Source organism: Canis lupus, chromosome 7 (assembly GCF_048164855.1).
Source record: "Canis lupus baileyi chromosome 7, mCanLup2.hap1, whole genome shotgun sequence".
NCBI classification, from domain to species: domain Eukaryota; kingdom Metazoa; phylum Chordata; class Mammalia; order Carnivora; family Canidae; genus Canis; species Canis lupus.
In genome coordinates this window covers 77,266,177-77,286,433 of record NC_132844.1, presented here as the reverse complement: position 1 = coordinate 77,286,433, position 20,257 = coordinate 77,266,177, and positions in this window count along the sequence as shown.

Genomic DNA, 20,257 nt, shown 5'->3' with positions numbered 1-20,257 from the left:
GCCTCCAAGCTCAGTTCAGCGATTTCCTAGTAATTCCTGTGGTAGACTGGTGCTACATACTAAGTTCCATACGTGAGAGGGTAGCTGAACGCCTTGTCCAAAACCATCTTACTTCTGAGAGTTGAGCTCAGCCTCAGTCCCTCACAGTTCCACACTGCCTGCAGAGTGAGTTTCGCAGGTCTTCAGCAGAGACGTTTGCCAGAGGCTTCTGAGACGCAGGGTAACAATGCAGACCTGGAGGGTATCCCCAGGTGCAGTCGACTGGTAATCTTGGAACCTCCTGACTCAGAATACTGCTACCTTCTCACTGCCATAGGAATGCAGCTAGTTGACAGCTGGCTTCAAGACATGCTTCCCTGTGAGAGCTGAGGACAGGGCAGAACCCTCCCGCATGCTGCCTGACTGTAGGAGTAGCTGCTAACATCCTTATGTTAGTGGCTGGGAGAGGTTGCGGGAAAAGCATGTGTGAGCACTGGGCCTGAACTCCCGTGTATCTGAGTTGAATACAGCGATTTGCAACGGCTTTCCTCAACCAGAGTGTAGCTAGGTTCCAAATCCCATGTACGAGCGGGTAGCAGACATCTGTCTCCCATGCATACACACTTCTGAGTGTTGAGCTTATGGCCTGTACCTCCACATCCAGCCTGCTGGTACCCTTGGCTTCTAAAAGGCCTAGGCTCGCTGTTTGACGGAAGTGCTGGGAGAGGTAATTGGAATCTCCCGGCACACAAGACGAGTGCCTCCAAGCTCAATTCACGATTTCCCAGTAATTCTTGTGGTAGACAGGTGCTACATACTAAGTTCCATATGTGAGAAGGTAGCTGAACGCCTTGTCCAAAAGCATCTTACTTCTGAGAGTTGAGCACACCCTCAGTCCCTCACACTTCCACACTGCCTGCAGAGTGAGTTTCACACGTCTTCACCAGAGACGATTGCCAGAGGCTTCTGAGTACAAGTTAACAATGCAGACCTGGAGGGTATCTCCAGGTGCAGTAGAGTGGTAATCTTGGAACCTCCTGACTCAGAGTACTGCTACCTTCTCACTGCCATAGGAATGCAGCTAGTTGACAGCTGGCTTCAAGACATGCTTCCCTCTGAGAGCTGAGGACAGGGCAGAACCCTCCCGCATGCTGCCTGACTGTAGGAGTAGCTGCTAACATCCTTATGTTAGTGGCTGTGAGAGGTTGCGGGAAAAGCATGTGTGAGCACTGGGCCTGAACTCCCGTGTATCTGAGTTGAATACAGCGATTTCCAAAGGCTTTCCTCAACCAGAGTGTAGCTAGGTTCCAAATCCTATGTACGAGCGGGTAGCAGACATCTGCCTCCCATGCATACACACTTCTGAGAGTTGAGCTTATGGCCTGTACCTCCACAGCCAGCCTGCTGGTACCCTTCGCTTCTAAAAGGCCTAGGCTCGCTGTTTGACGGAAGTGCTGGGAGAGGTAATTGGAATCTCCCGGCACACAAGACGAGTGTCTCCAAGCTCAATTCACGATTTCCCAGTAATTCTTGTGGTAGACAGGTGCTACATACTAAGTTCCAAATGTGAGAAGGTAGCTGAACGCCTTGTCCAAAAGCATCTTACTTCTGAGATTTGAGCACACCCTCAGTCCCTCACACTTCCACACTGCCTGCAGAGTGAGTTTCGCAGGTCTTCAGCAGAGACGATTGCCAGAGGCTTCTGAGTACAAGTTAACAATGCAGACCTGGAGGGTATCTCCAGGTGCAGTAGAGTGGTAATCTTGGAACCTCCTGACTCAGAGTACTGCTACCTTCTCACTGCCATAGGAATGCAGCTAGTTGACAGCTGGCTTCAAGACATGCTTCCCTGTGAGAGCTGAGGACAGGGCAGAACCCTCCCGCATCCTGCCTGACTGTAGGAGTAGCTGCTAACATCCTAATGTTAGTGGCTGGGAGAGGTTGCGGGAAAAGCATGTGTGAGCACTGGGCCTGAACTCCCGTGTATCTGAGTTGAATACAGCGATTTCCAATGGCCTTCTTCAATCACAGTGTAGCTAGGTTCCAACTCCCATGTCCGAGTGGGTAGCAGACATCTGCCTCCCATGCATACACACTTCTGAGAGTTGAGCTTATGGCCTGTACCTCCACATCCAGCCTGCTCGTACCCTTGGCTTCTAAAAGGCCTAGGCTCGCTGTTTGACGGAAGTGCTGGGAGAGGTAATTGGAATCTCCCGGCACACAAGACGAGTGCCTCCAAGCTCAATTCACGATTTCCCAGTAATTCTTGTGGTAGACAGGTGCTACATACTAAGTTCCATATGTGAGAAGGTAGCTGAACGCCTTGTCCAAAAGCATCTTACTTCTGAGAGTTGAGCCCACCCTCAGTCCCTCACACTTCCACACTGCCTGCAGAGTGAGTTTCACACGTCTTCACCAGAGACGATTGCCAGAGGCTTCTGAGTACAAGTTAACAATGCAGAACTGGAGGGTATCTCCAGGTGCAGTAGAGTGGTAACCTTGGAACCTCCTGACTCAGAGTACTGCTACCTTCTCACTGCCATAGGAATGCAGCTAGTTGACAGCTGGCTTCAAGACATGCTTCCCTGTGAGAGCTGAGGACAGGGCAGAACCCTCCCGCATCCTGCCTGACTGTAGGAGTAGCTCCTAACATCCTTATGTTAGTGGCTGGGAGAGGTTGCGGGAAAAGCATGTGTGAGCACTGGGCCTGAACTCCCGTGTATCTGAGTTGAATACAGCGATTTCCAACGGCTTTCCTCAAACAGAGTGTAGCTAGATTCCAAATCCCATGTACGAGCGGGTAGCAGACATCTGCCTCCCATGCATACACACTTCTGAGAGTTGACTTATGGCCTGTACCTCCACATCCAGCCTGCTGGTACCCTTGGCCTCTAAAAGGCCTAGGCTCGCTGTTTGACGGAATTGCTGGGAGAGGTAATTGGAATCTCCCAGCACACAAGACGAGTGCCTCCAAGCTCAATTCACGATTTCCCAGTAATTCTTGTGGTAGAGAGGTGCTACATACTAAGTTCCAAATGTGAGAAGGTAGCTGAACGCCTTGTCCAAAAGCATCTTACTTCTGAGATTTGAGCACACCCTCAGTCCCTCACACTTCCACACTGCCTGCAGAGTGAGTTTCGCAGGTCTTCAGCAGAGACGATTGCCAGAGGCTTCTGAGTACAAGTTAACAATGCAGACCTGGAGGGTATCTCCAGGTGCAGTAGAGTGGTAATCTTGGAACCTCCTGACTCAGAGTACTGCTACCTTCTCACTGCCATAGGAATGCAGCTAGTTGACAGCTGGCTTCAAGACATGCTTCCCTGTGAGAGCTGAGGACAGGGCAGAACCCTCCCGCATCCTGCCTGACTGTAGGATTAGCTGCTAACATCCTAATGTTAGTGGCTGGGAGAGGTTGCGGGAAAAGCATGTGTGAGCACTGGGCCTGAACTCCCGTGTATCTGAGTTGAATACAGCGATTTCCAATGGCCTTCGTCAATCACAGTGTAGCTAGGTTCCAACTCCCATGTCCGAGTGGGTAGCAGACATCTGCCTCCCATGCATACACACTTCTGAGAGTTGAGCTTATGGCCTGTACCTCCACATCAAGCCTGCTGGTACCCTTGGCTTCTAAAAGGCCTAGGCTCGCTGTTTGACGGAAGTGCTGGGAGAGGTAATTGGAATCACCCGGCACACAAGACTAGTGCCTCCAAGCTCAGTTCAGCGATTTCCTAGTAATTCCTGTGGTAGACTGGTGCTACATACTAAGTTTCATACGTGAGAGGGTAGCTGAACGCCTTGTCCAAAACCATCTTACTTCTGAGAGTTGAGCTCAGCCTCAGTCCCTCACAGTTCCACACTGCCTGCAGAGTGAGTTTCGCAGGTCTTCAGCAGAGACGTTTGCCAGAGGCTTCTCAGACGCAGGGTAACAATGCAGACCTGGAGGGTATCCCCAGGTGCAGTCAACTGGTAATCTTGGAACCTCCTGACTCAGAGTACTGCTACCTTCTCACTGCCATAGGAATGCAGCTAGTTGACAGCTAGCTGGCTTCAAGACATGCTTCCCTGAGAGAGCTGAGGACAGGGCAGAACCCTCCCGCATGCTGCCTGACTGTAGGAGTAGCTGCTAACATCCTAATGTTAGTGGCTGGGAGAGGTTGCGCGAAAAGCATGTGTGAGCACTGGGCCTGAACTCCCGTGTATCTGAGTTGAATACAGCGATTTCCAACGGCTTTCCTCAACCAGAGTGTAGCTAGGTTCCAAATCCCATGTACGAGCGGGTAGCAGACATCTGCCTCCCATCCATACACACTTCTGAGAGTTGAGCTTATGGCCTGTACCTCCACAGCCAGGCTGCTGGTACCCTTGGCTTCTAAAAGGCCTAGGCTCGCTGTTTGACGGAAGTGCTGGGAGAGGTAATTGGAATCTCCCGGCACACAAGACGAGTGCCTCCAAGCTCAATTCACGATTTCCCAGTAATTCTTGTGGTAGACAGGTGCTACATACTAAGTTCCATATGTGAGATGGTAGCTGAACGCCTTGTCTAAAAGCATCTTACTTCTGAGAGTTGAGCTCAGCCTCAGTCCCTCACAGTTCCACACTGCCTGCAGAGTGAGTTTCACACGTCTTCACCAGAGACGATTGCCAGAGGCTTCTGAGTACAAGTTAACAATGCAGACCTGGAGGGTATCTCCAGGTGCAGTAGAGTGGTAATCTTGGAACCTCCTGACTCAGAATACTGCTACCTTCTCACTGCCATAGGAATGCAGCTAGTTGACAGCTGGCTTCAAGACATGCTTCCCTATGAGAGCTGAGGACAGGGCAGAACCCTCCCGCATGCTGCCTGACTGTAGGAGTAGCTGCTAACATCCTTATGTCAGTGGCTGGGAGAGGTTGCGGGAAAAGCATGTGTGAGCACTGGGCCTGAACTCCCGTGTATCTGAGTTGAATACAGCGATTTCCAACGGCTTTCCTCAACCAGAGTGTAGCTAGGTTTCAAATCCCATGTACGAGCGGGTAGCAGACATCTGCCTCCCATGCATACACACTTCTGAGAGTTGAGCTTATGGCCTGTACCTCCACATCCAGCCTGCTGGTACTCTTGGCTTCTAAAAGGCCTAGGGTCGCTGTTTGACGGAAGTGCTGGGAGAGGTAATTGGAATCTCCCGGCACACAAGACGAGTGCCTCCAATCTCAATTCACGATTTCCCAGTAATTCTTGTGGTAGACAGGTGCTACATACTAAGTTCCATATGTGAGAAGGTAGCTGAACGCCTTGTCCAAAAGCATCTTACTTCTGAGAGTTGAGCACACCCTCAGTCCCTCACACTTCCACACTGCCTGCAGAGTGAGTTTCACACGTCTTCACCAGAGACGATTGCCAGAGGCTTCTGAGTACAAGTTAACAATGCAGACCTGGAGGGTATCTCCAGGTGCAGTAGAGTGGTAATCTTGGAACCTCCTGACTCAGAGTACTGCTACCTTCTCACTGCCATAGGAATGCAGCTAGTTGACAGCTGGCTTCAAGACATGCTTCCCTGTGAGAGCTGAGGACAGGGCAGAACCCTCCCGCATCCTGCCTGACTGTAGGATTAGCTGCTAACATCCTAATGTTAGTGGCTGGGAGAGGTTGCGGGAAAAGCATGTGTGAGCACTGGGCCTGAACTCCCGTGTATCTGAGTTGAATACAGCGATTTCCAACGGCTTTCCTCAACCAGAGTGTAGCTAGGTTCCAACTCCCATGTACGAGTGGGTAGCAGACATCTGCCTCCCATGCATACACACTTCTGAGAGTTGAGCTCATGGCCTGTACCTCCACATCCAGCCTGCTGGTACCCTTGGCTTCTAAAAGGCCTAGGCTCGCTGTTTGACGGAAGTGCTGGGAGAGGTAATTGGAATCTCCTGGCACACAAGACGAGTGCCTCCAAGCTCAATTCACGATTTCCCAGTAATTCTTGTGGTAGACAGGTGCTACATACTAAGTTCCATATGTGAGAAGGTAGCTGAACGCCTTGTCCAAAAGCATCTTACTTCTGAGAGTTGAGCACACCCTCAGTCCCTCACAGTTCCACACTGCCTGCAGAGTGAGTTTCACACGTCTTCACCAGAGACGATTGCCAGAGGCTTCTGAGTACAAGTTAACAATGCAGACCTGGAGGGTATCTCCAGTTGCAGTAGAGTGGTAATCTTGGAACCTCCTGACACAGAGTACTGCTACCTTCTCACTGCCATAGGAATGCAGCTAGTTGACAGCTGGCTTCAAGACATGCTTCCCTGTGAGAGCTGAGGACAGGGCAGAACCCTCCCGCATCCTGCCTGACTGTAGGAGTAGCTGCTAACATCCTTATGTTAGTGCCTGGGAGAGGTTGCGGGAAAAGCATGTGTGAGCACTGGGCCTGAACTCCCGTGTATCTGAGTTGAATACAGCGATTTCCAATGGCCTTCTTCAATCACAGTGTAGCTAGGTTCCAACTCCCATGTCCGAGTGGGTAGCAGACATCTGCCTCCCATGCATACACACTTCTGAGAGTTGAGCTTATGGCCTGTACCTCCACAGCCAGCCTGCTGGTACCCTTGGCTTCTAAAAGGCCTAGGCTCGCTGTTTGACGGAAGTGCTGGGAGAGGTAATTGGAATCTCCCGGCACACAAGACGAGTGCCTCCAAGCTCAATTCACGATTTCCCAGTAATTCTTGTGGTAGACAGGTGCTACATACTAAGTTCCATATGTAAGATGGTAGCTGAACGCCTTGTCCAAAAGCATCTTACTTCTGAGAGTTGAGCCCACCCTCATTCCCACACAGATCCACACTGCCTGCAGAGTGAGTTTCACACGTCTTCACCAGAGACGATTGCCAGAGGCTTATGAGTACAAGTTAACAATGCAGAACTGGAGGGTATCTCCAGGTGCAGTAGAGTGGTAATCTTGGAACCTCCTGACTCAGAGTACTGCTACCTTCTCACTGCCATAGGAATGCAGCTAGTTGACAGCTGGCTTCAAGACATGCTTCCCTGTGAGAGCTGAGGACAGGGCAGAACCCTCCCGCATCCTGCCTGACTGTAGGAGTAGCTGCTAACATCCTTATGTTAGTGGCTGGGAGACGTTGCGTGAAAAGCATGTGTGAGCACTGGGCCTGAACTCCCGTGTATCTGAGTTGAATACAGCGATTTCCAATGGCCTTCTTTAATCACAGTGCAGCTAGGTTCCAACTCCCATGTCCGAGTGGGTAGCAGACATCTGCCTCCCATGCATACACACTTCTGAGAGTTGAGCTTATGGCCTGTACCTCCACATCCAGCCTGCTGGTACCCTTGGCTTCTAAAAGGCCTAGGCTCGCTGTTTGACGGAAGTGCTGGGAGAGGTAATTGGAATCTCCCGGCACACAAGACGAGTGCCTCCAAGCTCAATTCAGGATTTCCCGGTAATTCTTGTGGTAGACAGGTGCTACATACTAAGTTCCATATGTGAGAAGGTAGCTGAACGCCTTGTCCAAAAGCATCTTACTTCTGAGATTTGAGCACACCCTCAGTCCCTCACACTTCCACACTGTCTGCAGAGTGAGTTTCACACGTCTTCACCAGAGACGATTGCCAGAGGCTTCTGAGTACAAGTTAACAATGCAGACCTGGAGGGTATTTCCAGGTGCAGTAGAGTGGTAATCTTGGAAACTCCTGAATCAGAGTACTGCTACTTTCTCACTGCCATAGGAATGCAGCTAGTTGACAGCTGGCTTCAAGACATGCTTCCCTGTGAGAGCTGAGGACAGTGCAGAACCCTCCCGCATCCTGCCTGACTGTAGGAGTAGCTGCTAACATCCTAGTGTTAGTGGCTGGGAGAGGTTGCGGGAAAAGCATGTGTGAACACTGGGCCTGAACTCCCGTGTATCTGAGTTGAATACAGCGATTTCCAATGGTCTTCTTCAATCACAGTGTAGCTAGGTTCCAACTCCCATGTACGAGCGGGTAGCAGACACCTGCCTCCCATGCATACACACTTCTGAGAGTTGAGCTTATGGCCTGTACCTCCACATCCAGCCTGCTGGTACCCTTGGCTTCTAAAAGGCCTAGGCTCGCTGTTTGACGGAAGTGCTGGGATTGGTAATTGGAATCTCCCGGCACACAAGACGAGTGCCTCCAAGCTCAATTCACGATTTCCCAGTAATTCTTGTGGTAGACAGGTGCTACATACTAAGTTCCATATGTGAGAAGGTAGCTGAACGCCTTGTCCAAAAGCATCTTACTTCTGAGAGTTGAGCACCCCCTCAGTCCCTCACACTTCCACACTGCCTGCAGAGTGAGTTTCACACGTCTTCACCAGAGACGATTGCCAGAGGCTTCTGAGTACAAGTTAACAATGCAGACCTGGAGGGTATCTCCAGGTGCAGTAGAGTGGTAATCTTGGAACCTCCTGACTCAGAGTACTGCTACCTTCTCACTGCCATAGGAATGCAGCTAGTTGACAGCTGGCTTCAAGACATGCTTCCCTGTGAGAGCTGAGGACAGGGCAGAACCCTCCCGCATCCTGCCTGACTGTAGGAGTAGCTGCTAACATCCTTATGTTAGTGGCTGGGAGAGGTTGCGGGAAAAGCATGTGTGAGCACTGGGCCTGAACTCCCGTGTATCTGAGTTGAATACAGCGATTTCCAATGGCCTTCTTCAATCACAGTGTAGCTAGGTTCCAACTCCCATGTCCGAGTGGGTAGCAGACATCTGCCTCCCATGCATACACACTTCTGAGAGTTGAGCTTATGGCCTGTACCTCCACAGCCAGCCTGCTGGTACCCACGGCTTCTAAATGGCCTAGGCTCGCTGTTTGACGGAAGTGCTGGGAGAGGTAATTGGAATCTCCCGGCACACAAGAGGAGTGCCTCCAAGCTCAATTCACGATTTCCCAGTAATTCTTGTGGTAGACAGGTGCTACATATTAAGTTCCATATGTGAGATGGTAGCGGAACGCCTTGTCCAAAAGCATCTTACTTCTGAGAGTTGAGCCCACCCTCAGTCCCTCACAGTTCCACACTGCCTGCAGAGTGAGTTTCACACGTCTTCACCAGAGACGATTGCCAGAGGCTTCTGAGTACAAGTTAACAATGCAGAACTGGAGGGTATCTCCAGGTGCAGTAGAGTGGTAATCTTGGAACCTCCTGACTCAGAGTACTGCTACCTTCTCACTGCCATAGGAATGCAGCTAGTTGACAGCTGGCTTCAAGACATGCTTCCCTGTGAGAGCTGAGGACAGGGCAGAACCCACCCGCATCCTGCTGACTGTAGGAGTAGCTGCTAACATCCTTATGTTAGTGGCTGGGAGAGGTTGCGGGAAAAGCATGTGTGAGCACTGGGCCTGAACTCCCGTGTATCTGAGTTGAATACAGCGATTTCCAATGGCCTTCTTCAATCACAGTGTAGCTAGGTTCCAACTCCCATGTCCGAGTGGGTAGCAGACATCTGCCTCCCATGCATACACACTTCTGAGAGTTGAGCTTATGGCCTGTACCTCCACAGCCAGCCTGCTGGTACCCTTGGCTTCTAAAAGGCCTCGGCTCGCTGTTTGACGGAAGTGCTGGGAGAGGTAATTGGAATCTCCCGGCACACAAGACGAGTGCCTCCAAGCTCAATTCACGATTTCCCAGTAATTCTTGTGGTAGACAGGTGCTACATACTAAGTTCCATATGTGAGAAGGTAGCTGAACGCCTTGTCCAAAAGCATCTTACTTCTGAGATTTGAGCCCACCCTCAGTCCCTCACAGTTCCACACTGCCTGCAGAGTGAGTTTCACACGTCTTCACCAGAGACGATTGCCAGAGGCTTCTGAGTGCAAGTTAACAATGCAGACCTGGAGGGTATCTCCAGGTGCAGTAGAGTGGTAATCTTGGAACCTCCTGACTCAGAGTACTGCTACCTTCTCACTGCCATAGGAATGCAGCTAGTTGACAGCTGGCTTCAAGACATGCTTCCCTGTGAGAGCTGAGGACAGGGCAGAACCCTCCCGCATCCTGCCTGACTGTAGCAGTAGCTGCTAACATCCTAATGTTAGTGGCTGGGAGAGGTTGCGGGAAAAGCATGTGTGAGCACTGGGCCTGAACTCCCGTGTATCTGAGTTGAATACAGCGATTTCCAATGGCCTTCTTCAATCACAGTGTAGCTAGGTTCCAACTCCCATGTCCGAGTGGGTAGCAGACATCTGCCTCCCATGCATACACACTTCTGAGAGTTGAGCTTATGGCCTGTACCTCCACATCCAGCCTGCTGGTACCCTTGGCTTCTAAAAGGCCTAGGCTCGCTGTTTGACGGAAGTGCTGGGAGAGGTAATTGGAATCACCCGGCACACAAGACTAGTGCCTCCAAGCTCAGTTCAGCGATTTCCTAGTAATTCCTGTGGTAGACTGGTGCTACATACTAAGTTCCATACGTGAGAGGGTAGCTGAACGCCTTGTCCAAAACCATCTTACTTCTGAAAGTTGAGCTCAGCCTCAGTCCCTCACAGTTCCACACTGCCTGCAGAGTGAGTTTCGCAGGTCTTCAGCAGAGACGTTTGCCAGAGGCTTCTGAGACGCAGGGTAACAATGCAGACCTGGAGGGTATCCCCAGGTGCAGTCGACTGGTAATCTTGGAACCTCCTGACTCAGAATACTGCTACCTTCTCACTGCCATAGGAATGCAGCTAGTTGACAGCTAGCTGGCTTCAAGACATGCTTCCCTGAGAGAGCTGAGGACAGGGCAGAACCCTCCCGCATGCTGCCTGACTGTAGGAGTAGCTGCTAACATCCTTATGTTAGTGGCTGGGAGAGGTTGCGGGAAAAGCATGTGTGAGCACTGGGCCTGAACTCCCGTGTATCTGAGTTGAATACAGCGATTTCCAACGGCTTTCCTCAACCAGAGTGTAGCTAGGTTCCAAATCCCATGTACGAGCGGGTAGCAGACATCTGCCTCCCATCCATACACACTTCTGAGAGTTGAGCTTATGGCCTGTACCTCCACAGCCAGCCTGCTGGTACCCTTGTCTTCTAAAAGTCCTACGCTCGCTGTTTGACGGAAGTGCTGGGAGAGGTAATTGTAATCTCCCGGCACACAAGACGAGTGCCTCCAAGCTCAATTCACGATTTCCCAGTAATTCTTGTGGTAGACAGGTGCTACATACTAAGTTCCATATGTAAGATGGTAGCTGAACGCCTTGTCCAAAAGCATCTTACTTCTGAGAGTTGAGCCCACCCTCATTCCCTCACAGTTCCACACTGCCTGCAGAGTGAGTTTCACACGTCTTCACCAGAGACGATTGCCAGAGGCTTCTGAGTACAAGTTAACAATGCAGAACTGGAGGGTATCTCCAGGTGCAGTAGACTGGTAATCTTGGAACCTCCTGACTCAGAGTACTGCTACCTTCTCACTGCCATAGGAATGCAGCTAGTTGACAGCTGGCTTCAAGACATGCTTCCCTGTGAGAGCTGAGGACAGGGCAGAACCCTCCCGCATCCTGCCTGACTGTAGGAGTAGCTCCTAACATCCTTATGTTAGTGCCTGGGAGACGTTGCGGGAAAAGCATGTGTGAGCACTGGGCCTGAACTCCCGTGTATCTGAGTTGAATACAGCGATTTCCAATGGCCTTCTTTAATCACAGTGCAGCTAGGTTCCAACTCCCATGTCCGAGTGGGTAGCAGACATCTGCCTCCCATGCATACACACTTCTGAGAGTTGAGCTTATGGCCTGTACCTCCACAGCCAGCCTGCTGGTACCCTTGGCTTCTAAAAGGCCTAGGCTCGCTGTTTGACGGAAGTGCTGGGAGAGGTAATTGGAATCACACGGCACAAAAGACTAGTGCCTCCAAGCTCAGTTCAGCGATTTCCTAGTAATTCCTGTGGTAGACTGGTGCTACATACTAAGTTCCGTACGTGAGAGGGTAGCTGAACGACTTGTCCAAAACCATCTTACTTCTGAGAGTTGAGCTCAGCCTCAGTCCCTCACAGTTCCACACTGCCTGCAGAGTGAGTTTCGCAGGTCTTCAGCAGAGACGTTTGCCAGAGGCTTCTGAGACGCAGGGTAACAATGCAGACCTGGAGGGTATCCCCAGGTGCAGTCGACTGGTAATCTTGGAACCTCCTGACTCAGAATACTGCTACCTTCTCACTGCCATAGGAATGCAGCTAGTTGACAGCTGGCTTCAAGACATGCTTCCCTGTGAGAGCTGAGGACAGGGCAGAACCCTCCCGCATCCTGCCTGACTGTAGGAGTAGCTGCTAACATCCTTATGTTAGTGGCGGTGAGAGGTTGCGGGAAAAGCATGTGTGAGCACTGGGCCTGAACTCCCGTGTATCTGAGTTGAATACAGCGATTTCCAACGGCTTTCCTCAACCAGAGTGTAGCTAGGTTCCAAATCCCATGTACGAGCGGGTAGCAGACATCTGCCTCCCATGCATACACACTTCTGAGAGTTGAGCTTATGGCCTGTACCTCCACATCGAGCCTGCTGGTACCCTTGGCTTCTAAAAGGCCTCGGCTCGCTGTTTGACGGAAGTGCTGGGAGAGGTAATTGGAATCTCCCGGCACACAAGACGAGTGCCTCCAAGCTCAATTCACGATTTCCCAGTAATTCTTGTGGTAGACAGGTGCTACATACTAAGTTCCATATGTGAGAAGGTAGCTGAACGCCTTGTCCAAAAGCATCTTACTTCTGAGATTTGAGCCCACCCTCAGTCCCTCATAGTTCCACACTGCCTGCAGAGTGAGTTTCACACGTCTTCACCAGAGACGATTGCCAGAGGCTTCTGAGTGCAAGTTAACAATGCAGACCTGGAGGGTATCTCCAGGTGCAGTAGAGTGGTAATCTTGGAACCTCCTGACTCAGAGTACTGCTACCTTCTCACTGCCATAGGAATACAGCTAGTTGACAGCTGGCTTCAAGACATGCTTCCCTGTGAGAGCTGAGGACAGGGCAGAACCCTCCCGCATCCTGCCTGACTGTAGCAGTAGCTGCTAACATCCTAATGTTAGTGGCTGGGAGAGTTTGCCGGAAAAGCATGTGTGAGCACTGGGCCTGAACTCCCGTGTATCTGAGTTGAATACAGCGATTTCCAATGGCCTTCTTCAATCACAGTGTAGCTAGGTTCCAACTCCCATGTCCGAGTGGGTAGCAGACATCTGCCTCCCATGCATACACACTTCTGAGAGTTGAGCTTATGGCCTGTACCTCCACATCCAGCCTGCTGGTACCCTTGGCTTCTAAAAGGCCTAGGCTCGCTGTTTGACGGAAGTGCTGGGAGAGGTAATTGGAATCACCCGGCACACAGACTAGTGCCTCCAAGCTCAGTTCAGCGATTTCCTAGTAATTCCTGTGGTAGACTGGTGCTACATACTAAGTTCCATACGTGAGAGGGTAGCTGAACGCCTTGTCCAAAACCATCTTACTTCTGAAAGTTGAGCTCAGCCTCAGTCCCTCACAGTTCCACACTGCCTGCAGAGTGAGTTTCGCAGGTCTTCAGCAGAGACGTTTGCCAGAGGCTTCTGAGACGCAGGGTAACAATGCAGACCTGGAGGGTATCCCCAGGTGCAGTCGACTGGTAATCTTGGAACCTCCTGACTCAGAATACTGCTACCTTCTCACTGCCATAGGAATGCAGCTATTTGACAGCTAGCTGGCTTCAAGACATGCTTCCCTGAGAGAGCTGAGGACAGGGCAGAACCCTCCCGCATGCTGCCTGACTGTAGGAGTAGCTGCTAACATCCTTATGTTAGTGGCTGGGAGAGGTTGCGGGAAAAGCATGTGTGAGCACTAGGCCTGAACTCCCGTGTATCTGAGTTAAATACAGCGATTTCCAACGGCTTTCCTCAACCAGAGTGTAGCTAGGTTCCAAATCCCATGTACGAGCGGGTAGCAGACATCTGCCTCCCATGCATACACACTTCTGAGAGTTGAGCTTATGGCCTGTACCTCCACATCCAGCCTGCTGGTACCCTTGTCTTCTAAAAGTCCTAGGCTCGCTGTTTGACGGAAGTGCTGGGAGAGGTAATTGGAATCTCCCGGCACACAAGACGAGTGCCTCCAAGCTCAATTCACGATTTCCAAGTAATTCTTGTGGTAGACAGGTGCTACATACTAAGTTCCATATGTAAGATGGTAGCTGAACGCCTTGTCCAAAAGCATCTTACTTCTGAGAGTTGAGCCCACCCTCATTCCCTCACAGTTCCACACTGCCTGCAGAGTGAGTTTCACACGTCTTCACCAGAGACGATTGCCAGAGGCTTCTGAGTACAAGTTAACAATGCAGAACTGGAGGGTATCTCCAGGTGCAGTAGAGTGGTAATCTTGGAACCTCCTGACTCAGAGTACTGCTACCTTCTCACTGCCATAGGAATGCAGCTAGTTGACAGCTGGCTTCAAGACATGCTTCCCTGTGAGAGCTGAGGACAGGGCAGAACCCTCCCGCATCCTGCCTGACTGTAGGAGTAGCTCCTAACATCCTTATGTTAGTGCCTGGGAGACGTTGCGGGAAAAGCATGTGTGAGCACTGGGCCTGAACTCCCGTGTATCTGAGTTGAATACAGCGATTTCCAATGGCCTTCTTTAATCACAGTGCAGCTAGGTTCCAACTCCCATGTCCGAGTGGGTAGCAGACATCTGCCTCCCATGCATACACACTTCTGAGAGTTGAGCTTATGGCCTGTACCTCCACAGCCAGCCTGCTGGTACCCTTGGCTTCTAAAAGGCCTAGGCTCGCTGTTTGACGGAAGTGTTGGGAGAGGTAATTGGAATCACACGGCACAAAAGACTAGTGCCTCCAAGCTCAGTTCAGCGATTTCCTAGTAATTCCTGTGGTAGACTGGTGCTACATACTAAGTTCCGTACGTGAGAGGGTAGCTGAACGACTTGTCCAAAACCATCTTACTTCTGAGAGTTGAGCTCAGCCTCAGTCCCTCACAGTTCCACACTGCCTGCAGAGTGAGTTTCGCAGGTCTTCAGCAGAGACGTTTGCCAGAGGCTTCTGAGACGCAGGGTAACAATGCAGACCTGGAGGGTATCCCCAGGTGCAGTCGACTGGTAATCTTGGAACCTCCTGACTCAGAATACTGCTACCTTCTCACTGCCATAGGAATGCAGCTAGTTGACAGCTGGCTTCAAGACATGCTTCCCTGTGAGAGCTGAGGACAGGGCAGAACCCTCCCGCATCCTGCCTGACTGTAGGAGTAGCTGCTAACATCCTTATGTTAGTGGCGGTGAGAGGTTGCGGGAAAAGCATGTGTGAGAATTGGGCCTGAACTCCCGTGTATCTGAGTTGAATACAGCGATTTCCAACGGCTTTCCTCAACCAGAGTGTAGCTAGGTTCCAAATCCCATGTACGAGCGGGTAGCAGACATCTGCCTCCCATGCATACACACTTCTGAGAGTTGAGCTTATGGCCTGTACCTCCACATCCAGCCTGCTGGTACCCTTGGCTTCTAAAAGGCCTCGGCTCGCTGTTTGACGGAAGTGCTGGGAGAGGTAATTGGAATCTCCCGGCACACAAGACGAGTGCCTCCAAGCTCAATTCACGATTTCCCAGTAATTCTTGTGGTAGACAGGTGCTACATACTAAGTTCCATATGTGAGAAGGTAGCTGAACGCCTTGTCCAAAAGCATCTTACTTCTGAGATTTGAGCCCACCCTCAGTCCCTCACAGTTCCACACTGCCTGCAGAGTGAGTTTCACACGTCTTCACCAGAGACGATTGCCAGAGGCTTCTGAGTGCAAGTTAACAATGCAGACCTGGAGGGTATCTCCAGGTGCAGTAGAGTGGTAATCTTGGAACCTCCTGACTCAGAGTACTGCTACCTTCTCACTGCCATAGGAATGCAGCTAGTTGACAGCTGGCTTCAAGACATGCTTCCCTGTGAGAGCTGAGGACAGGGCAGAACCCTCCCGCATCCTGCCTGACTGTAGCAGTAGCTGCTAACATCCTAATGTTAGTGGCTGGGAGAGGTTGCGGGAAAAGCATGTGTGAGCACTGGGCCTGAACTCCCGTGTATCTGAGTTGAATACAGCGATTTCCAATGGCCTTCTTCAATCACAGTGTAGCTAGGTTCCAACTCCCATGTCCGAGTGGGTAGCAGACATCTGCCTCCCATGCATACACACTTCTGAGAGTTGAGCTTATGGCCTGTACCTCCACATCCAGCCTGCTGGTACCCTTGGCTTCTAAAAGGCCTAGGCTCGCTGTTTGACGGAAGTGCTGGGAGAGGTAATTGGAATCACCCGGCACACAGACTAGTGCCTCCAAGCTCAGTTCAGCGATTTCCTAGTAATTCCTGTGGTAGACTGGTGCTACATACTAAGTTCCATACGTGAGAGGGTAGCTGAACGCCTTGTCCAAAACCATCTTACTTCTGAAAGTTGAGCTCAGCCTCAGTCCCTCACAGTTCCACACTGCCTGCAGAGTGAGTTTCGCAGGTCTTCAGCAGAGACGTTTGCCAGAGGCTTCTGAGACGCAGGGTAACAATGCAGACCTGGAGGGTACCCCAGGTGCAGTCGACTGGTAATCTTGGAACCTCCTGACTCAGAATACTGCTACCTTCTCACTGCCATAGGAATGCAGCTAGTTGACAGCTAGCTGGCTTCAAGACATGCTTCCCTGAGAGAGCTGAGGACAGGGCAGAACCCTCCCGCATGCTGCCTGACTGTAGGAGTAGCTGCTAACATCCTTATGTTAGTGGCTGGGAGAGGTTGCGGGAAAAGCATGTGTGAGCACTAGGCCTGAACTCCCGTGTATCTGAGTTAAATACAGCGATTTCCAACGGCTTTCCTCAACCAGAGTGTAGCTAGGTTCCAAATCCCATGTACGAGCGGGTAGCAGACATCTGCCTCCCATGCATACACACTTCTGAGAGTTGAGCTTATGGCCTGTACCTCCACATCCAGCCTGCTGGTACCCTTGTCTTCTAAAAGTCCTAGGCTCGCTGTTTGACGGAAGTGCTGGGAGAGGTAATTGGAATCTCCCGGCACACAAGACGAGTGCCTCCAAGCTCAATTCACGATTTCCAAGTAATTCTTGTGGTAGACAGGTGCTACATACTAAGTTCCATATGTAAGATGGTAGCTGAACGCCTTGTCCAAAAGCATCTTACTTCTGAGAGTTGAGCCCACCCTCATTCCCTCACAGTTCCACACTGCCTGCAGAGAGAGTTTCACACGTCTTCACCAGAGACGATTGCCAGAGGCTTCTGAGTACAAGTTAACAATGCAGAACTGGAGGGTATCTCCAGGTGCAGTAGACTGGTAATCTTGGAACATCCTGACTCAGAGTACTGCTACCTTCTCACTGCCATAGGAATGCAGCTAGTTGACAGCTGGCTTCAAGACATGCTTCCCTGTGAGAGCTGAGGACAGGGCAGAACCCTCCCGCATCCTGCCTGACTGTAGGAGTAGCTCCTAACATCCTTATGTTAGTGCCTGGGAGACGTTGCGGGAAAAGCATGTGTGAGCACTGGGCCTGAACTCCCGTGTATCTGAGTTGAATACAGCGATTTCCAATGGCCTTCTTTAATCACAGTGCAGCTAGGTTCCAACTCCCATGTCCGAGTGGGTAGCAGACATCTGCCTCCCATGCATACACACTTCTGAGAGTTGAGCTTATGGCCTGTACCTCCACAGCCAGCCTGCTGGTACCCTTGGCTTCTAAAAGGCCTAGGCTCGCTGTTTGACGGAAGTGTTGGGAGAGGTAATTGGAATCACACGGCACAAAAGACTAGTGCCTCCAAGCTCAGTTCAGCGATTTCCTAGTAATTCCTGTGGTAGACTGGTGCTACATACTAAGTTCCGTACGTGAGAGGGTAGCTGAACGACTTGTCCAAAACCATCTTACTTCTGAGAGTTGAGCTCAGCCTCAGTCCCTCACAGTTCCACACTGCCTGCAGAGTGAGTTTCGCAGGTCTTCAGCAGAGACGTTTGCCAGAGGCTTCTGAGACGCAGGGTAACAATGCAGACCTGGAGGGTATCCCCAGGTGCAGTCGACTGGTAATCTTGGAACCTCCTGACTCAGAATACTGCTACCTTCTCACTGCCATAGGAATGCAGCTAGTTGACAGCTGGCTTCAAGACATGCTTCCCTGTGAGAGCTGAGGACAGGGCAGAACCCTCCCGCATCCTGCCTGACTGTAGGAGTAGCTGCTAACATCCTTATGTTAGTGGCGGTGAGAGGTTGCGGGAAAAGCATGTGTGAGAATTGGGCCTGAACTCCCGTGTATCTGAGTTGAATACAGCGATTTCCAACGGCTTTCCTCAACCAGAGTGTAGCTAGGTTCCAAATCCCATGTACGAGCGGGTAGCAGACATCTGCCTCCCATGCATACACACTTCTGAGAGTTGAGCTTATGGCCTGTACCTCCACATCCAGCCTGCTGGTACCCTTGGCTTCTAAAAGGCCTCGGCTCGCTGTTTGACGGAAGTGCTGGGAGAGGTAATTGGAATCTCCCGGCACACAAGACGAGTGCCTCCAAGCTCAATTCACGATTTCCCAGTAATTCTTGTGGTAGACAGGTGCTACATACTAAGTTCCATATGTGAGAAGGTAGCTGAACGCCTTGTCCAAAAGCATCTTACTTCTGAGATTTGAGCCCACCCTCAGTCCCTCACAGTTCCACACTGCCTGCAGAGTGAGTTTCACACGTCTTCACCAGAGACGATTGCCAGAGGCTTCTGAGTGCAAGTTAACAATGCAGACCTGGAGGGTATCTCCAGGTGCAGTAGAGTGGTAATCTTGGAACCTCCTGACTCAGAGTACTGCTACCTTCTCACTGCCATAGGAATGCAGCTAGTTGACAGCTGGCTTCAAGACATGCTTCCCTGTGAGAGCTGAGGACAGGGCAGAACCCTCCCGCATCCTGCCTGACTGTAGCAGTAGCTGCTAACATCCTAATGTTAGTGGCTGGGAGAGTTTGCCGGAAAAGCATGTGTGAGCACTGGGCCTGAACTCCCGTGTATCTGAGTTGAATACAGCGATTTCCAATGGCCTTCTTCAATCACAGTGTAGCTAGGTTCCAACTCCCATGTCCGAGTGGGTAGCAGACATCTGCCTCCCATGCATACACACTTCTGAGAGTTGAGCTTATGGCCTGTACCTCCACATCCAGCCTGCTGGTACCCTTGGCTTCTAAAAGGCCTAGGCTCGCTGTTTGACGGAAGTGCTGGGAGAGGTAATTGGAATCACCCGGCACACAGACTAGTGCCTCCAAGCTCAGTTCAGCGATTTCCTAGTAATTCCTGTGGTAGACTGGTGCTACATACTAAGTTCCATACGTGAGAGGGTAGCTGAACGCCTTGTCCAAAACCATCTTACTTCTGAAAGTTGAGCTCAGCCTCAGTCCCTCACAGTTCCACACTGCCTGCAGAGTGAGTTTCGCAGGTCTTCAGCAGAGACGTTTGCCAGAGGCTTCTGAGACGCAGGGTAACAATGCAGACCTGGAGGGTACCCCAGGTGCAGTCGACTGGTAATCTTGGAACCTCCTGACTCAGAATACTGCTACCTTCTCACTGCCATAGGAATGCAGCTATTTGACAGCTAGCTGGCTTCAAGACATGCTTCCCTGAGAGAGCTGAGGACAGGGCAGAACCCTCCCGCATGCTGCCTGACTGTAGGAGTAGCTGCTAACATCCTTATGTTAGTGGCTGGGAGAGGTTGCGGGAAAAGCTTGTGTGAGCACTAGGCCTGAACTCCCGTGTATCTGAGTTAAATACAGCGATTTCCAACGGCTTTCCTCAACCAGAGTGTAGCTAGGTTCCAAATCCCATGTACGAGCGGGTAGCAGACATCTGCCTCCCATGCATACACACTTCTGAGAGTTGAGCTTATGGCCTGTACCTCCACATCCAGCCTGCTGGTACCCTTGTCTTCTAAAAGTCCTAGGCTCGCTGTTTGACGGAAGTGCTGGGAGAGGTAATTGGAATCTCCCGGCACACAAGACGAGTGCCTCCAAGCTCAATTCACGATTTCCCAGTAATTCTTGTGGTAGACAGGTGCTACATACTAAGTTCCATATGTAAGATGGTAGCTGAACGCCTTGTCCAAAAGCATCTTACTTCTGAGAGTTGAGCCCACCCTCATTCCCTCACAGTTCCACACTGCCTGCAGAGTGAGTTTCACACGTCTTCACCAGAGACGATTGCCAGAGGCTTCTGAGTACAAGTTAACAATGCAGAACTGGAGGGTATCTCCAGGTGCAGTAGACTGGTAATCTTGGAACCTCCTGACTCAGAGTACTGCTACCTTCTCACTGCCATAGGAATGCAGCTAGTTGACAGCTGGCTTCAAGACATGCTTCC